Source organism: Crotalus tigris, unplaced genomic scaffold (genome assembly GCF_016545835.1).
Source record: "Crotalus tigris isolate CLP2741 ecotype Arizona unplaced genomic scaffold, ASM1654583v1 scf7180000019068.10715455, whole genome shotgun sequence".
Taxonomy (NCBI): Eukaryota; Metazoa; Chordata; class Lepidosauria; order Squamata; family Viperidae; genus Crotalus; species Crotalus tigris.
The window spans coordinates 6,008,843-6,020,850 of NW_024097358.1; the positions used below are offsets into that span (position 1 = coordinate 6,008,843).

Consider the following 12,008-nt stretch of genomic DNA (forward strand, 5'->3'; position numbering starts at 1 on the left):
TATGTGGCAGCCCCCTCAAATATTGGAATACTGCTATTTATGTCACCCCCTAGACCTTTGTTTTTCTAGACAGTCTAGTCTAATAAAAATGTGGACTGTCTTTCATTCTTGCTGCAACCTGATTTTATTGCCATTGTGCAATTCCTTAATGCTGGAAGTTACCCAGTATGGAACGATACTATCTCAGTACCGTTTAGGATCTGTAAAACTGCTAGTTGTACATTTTCCAATTCTCAGTTTTGGCTTTAAAAGTTCAGGCTTTTTCCACGAACATTTTACTTTATGGAGCCATTTGGTGGGGCTTTTTTTGTTATTGTTGCTACCTCTTACCTCCAACAACCTGAACAAAATCTTCATCCATCTGCATCTGAGGATTTTAGGTCACTCAGGGCCAACTTTCCTGGGCTAGCTCCCAAGTGCTTTAAAAACTGATCAGGAAACATATGGTCACAGATACAGTGGCCAACTAATGTGCCACTTTTCTAAATGATCTGTATTTGTAGGTGTCACAATCAGCATGCCCCACTGGAATATAGCTGGAAAGAACTACATATTTTTCAACATTCGACAGAGGTAAATACGCGCACTAATTGGGTTTTAGTAAAATTATAGAGATGATCCAGCCATCCCTAGTCTTCTCTGGCTATTAATTTGGACCAAAGTGGCACTGGAGTCTCCCACTAGGACTATTTCCTGCCTGTGCCAGAGATAAAGAACGCAAAGAGAAGAGAATATTTTTAGCTCAGGGTTAAGCTGGGGGGGACTCCCTTTTAGCACTGATGATGTTACCTAGTTGGGTCATGAAACGTCTGCAAGAAAAAAAAAGGAAGCTCAGAGAGCACCAAGGACCCCACAGTCCTCCTCCTCCACTCCACAAACCCCACTCCCTTGTAGCACTGATGATGTTACCTAGTTGGGCCATGAAATGTCTGCAAGAAAATAGCCCAGAGAGCATCAAGGACCCCACAATCCTCCTCCTCCTCTTCCTCCACTCCCTTCTAGCACTGATGATGTTACCTAGCTGGGTCCAGAAAAGTCTGCAAGAAAACCACAAAGCTCAGAGACCACCAAAGTCCCCATAAAGGACGCCACTGGCCTGCCCTAAGAGCACCTGATCATATGAAGCTCTTGTAGTCTGTAGTATTCGAGACAGATCCCTCCCTCCCTTCGGTGGGATTCAAGTCTGCAGAATCTTGTTGCTTCTTGTGCCCAGACCTCAGCTTTGTGTTTAGACTTGAAAATGCCTCTTAACTGTACATTTTCCAATCATCTACTTTATCTTAATCATGCATTTTGTGGAACAAAATGAGGAGGGCAAATGAGTAAACGACACCATTTCCCCCCATGCGTCTTGAATTATTCCTTGTCAAGGGAAAGTCTGCTTCCTCAGCCAGAGCTAATTTAAATCAATCTGTCATTAGACATGATAAATAATACTTACTGTGGAGGGGGTTGGGGGAGGGAGAAATGGGGTAAAAACACACAATGGCGGCTTAGAAACTTCTGCTTTCTCCCATAAAACATCCCGAACAGTCACATCTAATTGCTGAAAGCCAACTTCAAAAGGTTTCGTCTGAAGGAAGCCCCCAAGACAGCTGCTGGCAAAATGCAAAACTCGAACCATTTGAATTATCCCTCCTGCCCCCCCCATCCCAAGACTGTGGTGCAAGGCTCATATATGAATAAAGAAGAAGGTACGGCGAGCCAAATTTTATGCTTAAACGGTAATACCTTGGAAACGGGGCCATAATGATAGAATTGGTTGAAGCCTGCACAGTGGTAGATTTTGCATGAAGTAAACCTGCAGGTGTTTGCTCAGTTCCAACTCCAGTGATTAAGTTCATTTTAGAAGCTCCCAGCTCTGCATGAGGCTGTGGATTGGGAGGTGGGGGTGGTTGGAGGGCAGATAAAATGACTGAATAAGCTGCCTTTGGCAAGTTTGTTGGTGGTGAGGATGACAAAACACAACAGATCTGGGAACTTTGGAAAAAAGAAGCTTTCCTGGCCAAAGGTCATTCATTCCATGTGCCTGTTAGACTTGGATGGTTTTACTTTGTTGACAGATTTTAAAAAAATGTACTGGCTTGATAAAAAGCTTTGGGAAATCAAATGTTTGCACACTTTTCTGTAACCTTGGGCCAATCAGGTTATTGACTCAAATGGATGTTGCAGTCACTTCGGTTATATTTATGGCCTCTTAAGTGCAATTCCATTTAATGTGGGTTGGAACACTACTGCATTCCTGGGGTGATTATTCTAAAAAATTGAATTTCACATTCAACTCCACATATTATACTAACATGGACTCTGTCTACACTTTACTGGTTTGCTGAATAAACCATAACTGCCCCAGTTTGCACAATATGCTAAGTTAAAGCCAGCCCACCTCAGGGTTTAATGTTGCTTAAGATCTAGGGATCTGTCTTGCTGTTTATCTGAACACTGCCAAAAGATAATCTGTCTACTTAACAATTTTACTGGCTTCTTCTTACAAAAACATTTGCTTATCTATTTAAACTACTGTTTCTATTGTTTTCATCTGCCTTTAGTGATACCATGTGCTCTCTTAGTTTGGTTACATGGCAATGCAATGACCTTGGCTTTGGTTTGTCATCTCTGGCAGGAGAGGAGAGGAGAGAAAAGAAGAGAAGAGAAGAGAAGAGAAGAGGAGAGGAGAGGAGAGGAGAGGAGAGGAGAGGAGAGGAGAAGAAAAGAGAAGAGAAGTCAAGTCATATTTTGGTGAGGGAGGGAGGGAGGAAGGAAGGAAGGAAGGAAGGAAGATTTACCAGAGTTCTTACTGCTTTGCTTAGAAATTAGGCAACACTTTTTGTATCTTAGAATACTGAATTTTAAACCTTTTTTTGAACAGTACAGGAAGCATTTTCCCTTTTGTGAATTATTATTATATTTTGGTATCCCGAGTCCAGTAAATGAAGTTATTTTATGGCCCAGCTCTTCCTGTATGTTTTAAGACTTCGTTTCAGACAGGGATCAAGCAACTTTTACCCTTTTGCCTGACCTTACTCTAATCATCCATACAGAATTAATGAGGGAAAAATAGATTTCCATTAGCAAGTAAACCCAATTTTGCCTGAACGTAAGCAAAAGCTAAATTCAAACCCTTCCTCATTTCTCTAGGCAGCATGAAAGAGATTTTTATTTTTTTTAATCCTTGCCTTTCACTTCATTCCTCCTAAACTGTCAACAACCTTTCAGCATGAGAAAAATTTAAACACCAGACAAGGACTACCGTTTTGAATGTCGAGATGAACAAAATAAGGGCATTTTTTCCAGAGTTTTGTCTGGAGAGAAAGGGGAAAATAAAGGAAAATCTTCTTGATGGCATCATAAATATTTTCTTGGGTGCAAGCAGGCTAGGGAGGAGGGCTAACTCCGTTTCTTATTCTGTTTCCTTCACCAGAACTTTTGATCTCTGTTTATAAAAGAATAACACTTGGAAGGACCTTGGAGGTCTTCTAGTCCAACCCCTGTTCATGCAGGAGACCCTATTCCAGTGATGGCGAACCTTTTAGAGACCGAGTGCCCAAACTGCAACCCAAAACCCACTTATGCATTGTCGGGTGGGTGTGGCCCATTGGGTGGGTGTGGCTGCGGTGGTAACGGCAGACTGGGTGGGACTGAAAAGTTCAATCAATCAATTCCAACTTTACGAGATCTTTCCCCCCCCCCCAAGAAGTTGAAATTGATTGATTGGACCTTTTTTTTTTTTGCACATGACAGCAGAGGCCTAAAGCGAAAAAGTTTTATAAAAACCAACTGAAGGTCTAGGACTGGAGCAATGGTGTGCGTCCCATAGAGAGGGCTCTGCGTGCCACCTGTGGCACGCGTGCCATAGGTTCGCCACCACGGCCCTATATCATTTCAGATAAGTAGTTGTTCAATCTCTTCTTAAAAACCTCCATTGAGTCAAGCTATTCTCCAAAGCGCCTGAAGGCAGGACAAGAAGCAACGGATGGAAACTAATCAAGGAGAGAAGCAACCTAGAACTAAGGAGAAACTTCCTGACCATTAGAACAATTAACCAGTGGAACCACCTGCCTCCAGAAGCGGTGAATGTGCCAACACTGGAAGTTTTTAAGAAGAGACTGGACGGACATTTGTCTGAAATGGTATAGGGTTTCCTGCCGGTGCAGGGGGCTGGACTTGATGACCTCCAAGGTCCCTTCCAATTTTATTATTATTACTACTACTATTATTATTATTATCGATCATCGCACAGTCAGCCAGATGTTCAGACTGGATTTGGCATTTTGTCTACCTATCGAGTCCTTACCCAGGACCTGGGATAGGCAGATATGGATGTTTGATGGTATTACAGATATTGTCGCAGGATGGAAGCAGTTCCTAATAAGGCCGCCTTTTGCAATTGACTAATAGCGAATTTGTCAATGCCAATTGTGTTCAAGTGGTGCTCCAGTTGTTTCGGGATTGCACCCAAGGAGCCTATGACTATTGGTACTACCCTTGCTTGCTTTTGCCACAGTCTTTCTATTTCTATTTGTAGGTCTTTGTATTTTGTTATCTTCTCCAGTTCTTTCTCTTCTATTCTGCTATCTCCAGGCACTGCCACGTCCACTATCCAGACTTTTTTGTCTTTCTTATCGACAATTGTTAAGTCTGGGGTGTTATGTTGCAGGTGCTTGTCTGTTTGAATTCTGAAGTCCCAGAGCAGTTTAATTTTATCATTTTCTATGACTTTCTCTATTTTATGATCCCACCAGTTTTTGCTTACAGGCAAATGATATTTTTTGCAGATCTTCCAATGCACCATTGTTGCTACTTTGTCATGCCGCTGCTTGTAATCAGTTTGTGCAATCTTCTTGCAACAGCTTACCAAGTGGTCCACTGTTTCTTCAGCTTCTTTGCATAGGTGGCACTTACTGTCTGTTGCTGTCTTCTCAATTTTGACTTTGTATGTATTTGTCCTTAAGGCTTGGTCTTGTGCAGCCAGAATTAGTCCCTCGATCTCTTTCTTCAATTTTCCTGCTCTTAGCCATTGCCAGGTTTTATTATTATCTGCTTTCCCAGCTATTTTTTTCATGTATTGGCCATGTAGTGCTTTGTCTTCCCATGCCTCTATTCTGTTCTTCATTTGGTCTTTCTTGTAGGCCAGTTTGGTCTCTCCAGTAGTTAGTAAGCCTTCCTGATATACTAATTTCAGTGCATCTTCATCATTGTTCTTCAGATATTCTTCCAAAGCCATTTTTTCTTCTTCAACCATCTGATGTACTTGTAGCATTCCACGCCCACCTATTTGCCTTGGTAGATAAAGTCTATCAATGTCACTGCGTGGATGAAGGGCATGATTCATTGTCATTATTTTTCTGGTCTGCCTATCCATTGCTTTTAGTTCTGCTTGAGTCCAGTCCACTATTCCAGCTGTGTACCTAATGACTGGGATTGCCCAGGTGTTGATTGCCTTTATGGTATTTCCTCCATTGAGTTTGGATTTAAGATCTTCTTCACTCTCTTGATGTATTCACCTCTAATCTTTTTCTTGACTTCAGTGTGCTTGATGTTGTCAGCTTGAAGGATACCCAAGTATTTGTAGTACTCTTCCTCATCCAGACTCTTAATGTTATTTTCGTGGGGCATCTTGATTCCTTCAGTTTTCACTATTTTTCCTTGTTTGATAGTAAGTGTGGCACATTTGTCCAAGCCAAACTCCATTACAATATCTTGGCTATATATACGGACAGTTTTTGAGCAGCGATTCTATTTCAGATGATGTTTTTCCATACAGCTTCAGATCATCCATGTAAAGGAGGTGGGATAGTCTGGCAGATGTTTTTGATGTTTGATAGCCATGTCCTGAGTTATTCAGTATTGTTGACAGAGGAAACAGTGCAATAACAAATAGTAATGGTGATAATGAATCTCCTTGAAATATTCCTCTCTTGATATTAACCTCTCCCAGCTCTCACCATTGATCTGCAACTGTGTCTTCCATTGTGCCATCGATCTTTGCACAAATTTTCTGATGTTTCTACTGACTCCTGTTATTTCTAGGCACTTTATTATCCAATCATGTGGCAGAGAGTCAAATGCCTTTTTGTAGTCAATCCATGCCACATTCAGGTTGGTCTTCCTTCTCTTGCAGTTTTCCAAGATCATTTTGTCTATTAGGAGTTGATCTTTTGTTCCTCTGCTATTGGGGCGGTTTCCTTTCTGCTCAGGTGGAAAGAGATTGTTTTCAACTAGATGCTGTTGTACTGCATCAGCTACTACACCAGTTAGTAATTTGAAAGTTGTTGGTAAGCAGGTAATTGGCCTGTAGTTACCTGGTGTTGCCCCTTTTGCTGGATTTTTCATTATTAGGTAGGTTTTCCCAGTTGTTAGCCACTTTTCAATTTCTCCTCCTTGTAGTATATTGTTGAACTGCTTGGCAATGAGTGGGTGTATAACAGTTAGATGTTTCAACCAAAACCCATGCAGTTCATCTTCACCTGGTGCTGACCAATTTTTGATTTTCTTTGCTCTTTTTTCTACCATTTTTGTTGTTATTACTAGTTCTTTCATTTCAACTTCTGTTTTATTTGCATCCACCTCTTTTAACCAAGCCGCATCCTTGTTGTATTTCTTTGGGTTCTTCCTTGTCAGGTACTGACTGATTCCTTGCAGTTTCTCCATTGATGGATTGGTAGAAATGTTTCTGATTGGATTGAAATTGGAGGTTCTGCCTATAGTTTGCAATTCGAGCTTCATATCTACTGATTTTCCTGGCTATAGCTGTTATTTGTTGCTTTATTATTTTCAGTGCTTCCTTGATCTTCCTTGTTTCTAAGTGGTATTTCTTGATTAGGTATTCTTTGGTCTTCTTGTTCTTCAGCTTCTTTTCTTTCATCTGTTCTAGCTTGCTTGCATGTGATCTTAACTTGCTGATCTTATTTTCTAGTCTAACCTTCCATTTTTCTGGTGCACTGTTTGTTTGTTTTTCTTTTTTGTTGATTTTGCATCCCAGATATTCTGTTATAACTGCAGCTGTGCTGTACATTAGTTGGTTTGTTGTTGTTGTTGTTGTTGTTGTTGTTGTTGTTATTATTATTATTATTATTATTATTATTATTATTATTATTATTATTAACATGTTGCAAGTTGGGTTAAAATTGAATAAAGGATTGACGGCTGCTTCCCAACATTAAATCTCTACATATTAATTGGACCACTTCCCAGCCTAAATCCTGATTTACGAATTATTTTCCATCCTGAATCACATTCATTCATTTAATTAATTGTATTTACATACTGTAATGCTAAAAGTTCTCTTAGCCTTCTCATTGATAAAACTTTTTTTTTTTAATTCTTGTCATTAAGCAGTCACATCATTTGGATCACTGTTTTAATTCTGCTGAAATCCTGAAAATGTATTAAAATATACTGGATTTTCACCTGAAGCAAAATTTCCCACAGTCGTTCTCTGTACAAATATTCTGTGTTCAATTTTGCATTAATGCATCGCTTGCATTAACAGAATAGGAGGATATTTAAATGTTGATAGATACTGATCCTTAGGTTGCTAAACCCATTAAGCTTTTTTATTAATGTCTTTTAATAGCGAAGCATGGAAATGGGTGCATTTTTTAAAAGGCATGGCTCAGTGGCTTATGTCATTTAATTTATTATGTATATGTCAGCTCTTTGCCTGTCAATAGGCTTAACCTGAGTACATAGCAGGGAGTAATAGAAATTAAGACTTACTAAGGAAGCAGCTTGGGTAATGACTTAGCTCACACATCCTGCTAAGCCACAGTTTACTTAATCTCGGCTTACTGAATAAATTGCATTAGGTAGACTCATACATACAACATGCTAAGCCACAAATCATAATTACAGTTCATAATGGCTAAAATATGTCTCAGGCCTAAAGAATCAGGACCATTTGTGTAGACTGCAGCATAAACAATTTATTGAAGCCTATCCACAAAAATCTGGTCAACTAATGGTCAGTACGAAATGGGCGCTAAATAAGAGTCAACGGAAATCCAGAGGGGCTGAACTTGGATCCTTGTGGAAGTGCAAGGATTCTAGATTCACCACGCAGGAATTCCACCCACGTAGGCAACTACCTATTCCTGCCTAAGTCCCCAAAGAAAAGAGGAATGTTAATATAGTACAACTATCATGCGAATATAACTTTATACTTCACAGGAAGTCAATACTACTTGCTCTTTTTTGTTAAAGTTATAGCCTACCTTTCTTTTTGGAAGGCTTTATAGGATACACAATTCTCTCTTCTCCATTTCTATTCCTCACTATGTGAATTCTGTGGGGTAGGCTGGGCTGATATTGAGTGACCGGTAGATAGTCATGAACCTGCTTCTTGTTGTTATATAACGGGAAGGAATGTTATCAAAGAAAACAACCTTCCTGTGGGTTCCTTGGTGTTCTCTGAGATTGGTTGTTTTCTCGCAGATGTGTCCATCCATCTGTCCATCCGTCCCCCTCTGTCTCCATCCATATCTAACCATCCATCTGCCCTCTCTCTCTCCATCCATATCTGTCTGTCTATCCATTTAGCCATCCATCTGCCCCTCTATCTCTCCATTTATATCCTTCTATCCATCTGTCCCTCTCTCTCTCCATCCATATCTATCCATCCATCCCCCCTCTCTCCATATCTGTATGTTTATCTATCCGTTTAGCCACCCATCTGTCCCTCTATCTCTCCATCTATATCCATCCATCCGTCTCTCTCTCCATCCATATCCATCCATCTGTCCCTCTCTCTCTCTTCTCCATACATATCTGTCTATCTATCCATTTAGCCATCCATCTTGTACCTCTCTCCATCTATATCCATCCATCCATCTCTATCCATATCTATCTATCTATCTATCTATCTATCTATCTATCTATCTATCTATCTATCTATCTATCTATGCATCTATCTATCTATGCATCTATCCATCTAGCTAGTATTTTATGGTAACAAAGTCCTTTGATTTTTTTCACCATCCTCTTTTAAAAAGAATCTCTAGGGCCCAGCCCCAAATGTTGGCATCAGAGCAGGATTAGCATTTCTGATGTTAACTTTAGCAAGTGGGCAAATATTAGAAACTCGTCAGATAAAAAGCAGGCTTTTCGGCCCATTTTCTTCCCCTCTCTGCATCGCAGATGGCGTAAAAATAGACTTCTTTTGTTTCCATAATGGATTTTACAAAGCAATTGAGGTGGGATGGCAGCTCTGCAATCTGACAAAACAAATATTTCTGTTCACTGAAAAGTACATATGAGTTTTCTCTCCTATCACCAAAGAAAATCTCCCAAAGCTTTTCAGAACCCAATGCACGTCCACTCTTCTTTGCAACTCATTTTCCCCTCTTTTTGTGACAACTGAGGCAATAATTCACAGCTCACTGGATCTCCTAAATAACCCCCTTTATATTAACATGGTTAACATTCCCCCATGCCCAGCAGGGATCAACTGCACTGGCAGACGCCCATTAGGGATTCTTAAAACTTTGGAGGTTTAACATAATGGTTCCCAATGTCTGTCTGTCTGTCTGTCTGTCTGTCTGTCTGTCTGTCTGTCTCTCTCTCTCTCTCTCTCTCTCTCTGTGTGTGTGTGTGTGTGTGTGTGTGTGCACGCATGCATGCATGCATGCATAAGCATTCACGTGGCTATTGTCTCAAAATGCAAACTGAAGAATAACATAACATTGTCATTTTGCATTTTCCAAGTATTTTTCCTTTCCTTGATCTCGTTCAGACTCCTACACAAGTGTTTTCAAGCTCAGATACGTTTCACCCTGCTGGGAACCTGGCCCTTACTCTTCCTTTCCCCTCCCTTACAGTAGAGTAAATGAGCTCCTTAAGTATTCCTTTTTAGAAACTTTTTAAAGAAAAGTAAACTTGCTCAGCTTTGCAGTTAATTTAATATATGGAGGTCTGGGAAAGCACAACGTGTTTACCCAATGTTTCATTACAAGAGCTTTCTTAGAGACCGGCCCTTTTAAAAGAAAGTTGGAGGAAAAAAAAGAAACTCTTATTTGTACAGATTCTTTCAAATCCAATTTAGCTGAAGGATTTCCAGGTCAGAGGGCTACCTTATGAATTAACCTTCCATTTTGTTTTGGAGTAGAAAGTGGGGCATCTCCGTGGTCACATGAGCCAAATTCTCAGCAACCAACATAGATTTAGGATAGCTGCAGCATCCCAGGGTCATGTGATTGCTGCTCCCAGTCTTCCCAGACAGCTTCCGACAAACAAAATCAATGGGGGAAGCCAGATTTGCTTAGTGACTATGTGATTCACTTAACAACCACACTGTTTTGCTTAACTGTGGCACAGAACGTTGTAAAATCAGCCATAGCTCCCTTAGCAACCAGCCTGCTTAACAATGGAAATTTTGGCCATAGAACTTTATATAACTTTATATAAGAGCCGAGGTGGCGCAGCAGTTAGGGTGCAGTACTGCAGGCCACTTTAGCTGACTGTGTTCAGCAGGTCAGCGGTTCAAATCTCACCGGCTCAAGGTTGACTCAGCCTTCCATCCTTCCGGGGTAGGTAAAATGAGGACCCAGATTGTTGGGGGCAATGTAAATATATATATACATTGCTTACTGGTGTACACCGCTTAGAGAGTGCTTGCACTTAAAGCGGTATATAAGTCTCATAAATAAATAAATAAATAAATAAATAAATAAATAAATAAATAAATAAATAAATAAATATTACTGAAGAACTTAGAAATTACTGAAATTACTTAGAAATTACTGAAGAACAAAGACATCCCCTTAAACTCCGCTGAAGATGTTACCTAGCCTGGTAACGAAACGTTCGGAAACCAACCCACAAGCTCAGAGAACGAACCTTCACCCTCAAACCGTTGCAGGTTTTAGGTTTAATGCAATAATTTATTATTGAAGACAGTATTTAGGCTAACGCCGAGTCTTTCCTCACTGTAAAAACATTAATAAGAAAAATTAATAATTAATACGAGTTGGTTTTGTTTTTGTTTTGAAAAAAGAACCAGCTCCAGGAATGCGAATGGATACTAACTGCTCAAGTTACTAGTCATCCACGAAGCATATGCTGACTGCAACCCGTATAGTCCAGAAATGCTTTCTACAGTTGTAAATCTTTCACAGCTACAATTATGTGTGAGCACTGGTAGGGGGAAAAAAAAAAGCAAATTCAAAAGCCAGAGTCAGGTAGGTTTACCGAAGTGAAATTGCAAAATTAAATTTAGATGAACTTAATTAAAAAAGGGGGGGTATCCAATTTAATGCCGACATCCATCATGGCCTCATTGAAGTCCTTTCTGGTCGCGAGAAAATAAATTAAGGCATGAATTCCAAAACCACATAAAGGACGGAGTGAAGTGTGAATGGACGGGCAAGTGAAGTCATTTATCCAGGAGGAATTTTCTGAGCCCTCGGATGGAAATGTTCATCCATCCGTAATTACTGAAGTTAGATTGCCTGTTGAAAGACCAGCCGCCAGCTCTTCTTAATCCTCGCAGATCCCCCGTGAAGCACCTGATCCCTCCCCGGGAGATTCCCGCTTGTTGATATCTGAATGATTACATTTCTGCTTTGACATCTTTGGGAGATATTAAGGATTGACAGACACAGACGTCTTTCTACCGAGAAGAAATGTTTTTGCTTTCTCCTTGTCTAAACAGCCTGATGATTGGCAGGAAGGGAGTTTGTTGGTTCCTCCAAACAACCTGAGAATATTTAATACGGCAAATGTTTGCAGCCCTTACCATGGATTCAGGAGTCGGCTGGGGAGGTCTCAAACAAGTTGTCTTCGGCTCAAATCGGGCAGCCTGTCAACAAAAGGCGAAAGAGAGAAAGAAAAAGACTTAATGTGTGCGTTTGGGTGCGTGTGATATTTTAACAGCTCAACTTACGAAATAGCCGTACGAACAATAACACAGGCAGTCCTCAACTTACGATAAGCAGCTGAGCCCATTGCTAAGCAAGGCAGTTCTTAAGGGAGTTTGGCCCCATTTTATGACCTTTCTTGCCACAGTTGTTAAG

The 12,008-nt window shown here is 40.4% G+C and overlaps 1 protein-coding gene across 1 annotated transcript in view; it reads right to left on the bottom strand.

The window, feature by feature from the left end:
• Positions 1–12,008, bottom strand: part of SEMA6D (semaphorin 6D) — a 282,445-nt gene that overhangs the window by 170,779 nt on the left and 99,658 nt on the right. Inside the window, exon 2 of the mRNA XM_039359368.1 lies at positions 11,732–11,794. The gene's annotated coding sequence lies outside the window, so the exon portion shown is untranslated. The remainder of the gene's footprint in view (positions 1–11,731; positions 11,795–12,008) is intronic.